Source organism: Amaranthus tricolor, chromosome 16, assembly GCF_026212465.1.
Source record: "Amaranthus tricolor cultivar Red isolate AtriRed21 chromosome 16, ASM2621246v1, whole genome shotgun sequence".
Classification (NCBI taxonomy): domain Eukaryota; kingdom Viridiplantae; phylum Streptophyta; class Magnoliopsida; order Caryophyllales; family Amaranthaceae; genus Amaranthus; species Amaranthus tricolor.
The window spans coordinates 18,959,281-18,961,969 of NC_080062.1; the positions used below are offsets into that span (position 1 = coordinate 18,959,281).

At 29.7% G+C, this 2,689-nt stretch overlaps 1 non-coding gene across 1 annotated transcript; it reads right to left on the minus strand.

Annotated features, from left to right (window-relative positions):
• Window positions 1-238: 238 nt before the first annotated feature.
• On the minus strand, window positions 239-334 carry LOC130803354 (small nucleolar RNA Z266). The gene has a single exon (XR_009039902.1). It is a non-coding gene; the product is annotated as a small nucleolar RNA Z266 (small nucleolar RNA).
• Window positions 335-2,689: the final 2,355 nt, after the last annotated feature.

The following is a 2,689-nucleotide window of genomic DNA, read 5'->3' on the forward strand; positions in this document are numbered from 1 at the left end:
AGAAAGAGTTAGCAAACATATAAGTGATCCAACTCCGAATTAGTATGAAGCCTTTTAGGAACGTGCCAAAAAACAAATCTATTTGAGCTCAGCCTACAGCGGACAATATCGTACTAATGCAGATCACTCCCTGTTAGTGAGCCAACAAGAGGTATGAAGAGCCAACAATATCTTACTAATTTCGGGGCTCTCATCTCATTCGTTGCAATCCAATAAAAGCATAAGTTAGTTTGAAGTTAACTTGGCAAGTTCGAATATTAATATGCCTCAAATTTTTGTGTTCATCAGGAAGCAAGTTCTTCATACATCTAATTGAATCATCATTCTTGCCATTGTTTCACCAAACTACACCTTAGACTAAACATATTTGATACTACTAACTCAAACATATACATATAATCTCCAGTCCGCAAAATCATTGGAAATTGATTTATTACTTGAGGGGCTAGTATTAGATGGGTTAGAATTGGGTTAAAATAATGAAAAGACATATTTACTCTTAGTTTATTTTTATACTTGCTTCATAGTTCATACAATAGTCCAGTACACTATTTTCACATTCTTAATTTTACAAGTGATTTTGGTACTGCAAACAACTGGTACGCATCTCTTCTCATGATTTTTTTTTTTTTAATAAAGTAGGTAATAGATATGAATAATTGTGTTTGTTTTTTCTTGTAAATTATCATATCACTACATAATTTGTTCTTAATTATGAAAAATATAAAAGGGTCAAAATGAGATATGTGTTGAGATGAGTCTCATGGACAACTCCAATTAACCTTTTTACTCATGGATTTGAGGAAGATATTGTCACCATTGAGGAGGGAGAGAGAAAATAGGTTAGAATGATGAAGGTAGATGATGTTAGGGTTTGAGAATTGAGGGTAATTTTGCTTCATTGTTGTGGAAATTGTTTTAATCAATGTATAATCCCAAGCATACAAATCAAATACTCAAAAATTACCATTACCAATTTAGCTCTGAGCATCTTTTCTCTCCATTCATCTTTACTTATAGATAAATCAAAACTTTTAAATCGTATTATTGATTTATGTGTAAAATTTAATTAATAATTTATGTAGTTGTTTCATATTTGAAGTTATATGCAACTTATCCATTTGTCTTTCTTTTATCATTTGTTGAAATTCAATTAGTGACTTTGGATGTTAGTTAGCTAGAAGCAATGCCATTTTGATAAAGAATTATAGTAATTTTAGAAGTTGACTATCCATTTACATGCAATTACACAGTAATATACTCATGTCTAATGAAGCAAGAATTTGAGTGATAGTACTAATTTGTCTTCCACATAATGGATGGAGGTTTTATCAATATCAGAATTCATCATAGGGATTTTTTTCAAGTGATGGTGTTTCAACGTATATTGGAGGTCAAATGTCTATCTTTCGAAATTGTGATGATGATCGACTATCCTACTTTGAGCTATTTGACATGGCCAAAGACGTAGGTTTCACTGAAGGTGATAAATTATACTATAGCATCCCTGGTTATGATCTTGACATTGGTATTAACTAAATCCATGATGATCAATCTGTCATTCGAATGTTAAAGTTTGCCAAGTCAAATACTTTCATTGAAATTTATGTTCAACATTTTGATCAACATGGTATTAGTGACAATGTTGCAGTCGGTGAAGCAAGTGAACATGTCAATAAAAATAAGGTGTTTTTACATAGCAAATATAACATTAAATTATTCACTTAGAGATAAAGAAACTTAATTGATAATGTTTTTGAGATTGTTTGAATTTGTTGATGCATTTAATTGGTGATTTGATACTTCTCTGTGTTGTTATTTATATAACTTATAAAAATTCATGTTAAATTGTTTGGCTTTTATGTTGATATGCTACCTTTATTTATGTTATGTTAAAAACATTCCCTTACACAAGTTAACCTTCTTTTACACTCCAAACTCTTACACATCCACTTACACACTCCAACTCTTACACATTCACTTACACATTCTAAATCACTTACACAAGTTAACCTTCTTTTTCATACAATCTTATGAACTAAAAAGTTGCTTAAAATCCATTATAAATAACCCTCCTTAGCCATGAGATCACTTGCACCCCCATCATCAAATATTTCTACCATTCTTTCTTATATCTTCACTTCATTAACATCTTACTAATTTTATACCCTTTTTATTTGTTGAACAATCAAATGAAGATGGAGCTTGATCTTATCACTTCTTAAGCCAATAATCATCAACTTTTGAAAAGTCAAGTATTATCTTTTGGAGCTTGGATATCATTTTCTTTTGGGTAATTGAAGATCTACTTCTTTGAAGCTTGGAGCGTTGAAGACTTTCTCTTTTGGAGCTTATTTCTTTAAGTTCTTATTTTCTTATTATTATTCTCTTACTTGGTTTAGCACCACCTTTGGAGGAAAATGGTACACATTTTCTTAACTCTCTCGTTATGTGATATTTATTTATGGTTACTTGATAATATAAAAGCATGATCAACATGATTTTATTTTCGTCATTTAAACTTTACATGGTAATATTATAGTCATATCCAGTTTAGTGATATTTTCGTCAAAACAATAATATTTTTGGGACACTCGAAAAAAAAAGTCATATATATGGAAATTTTTGATTAATATGATAATATAGATATATATAAATTTTACTAGTTAAATAAACTTATGTCTTTAAA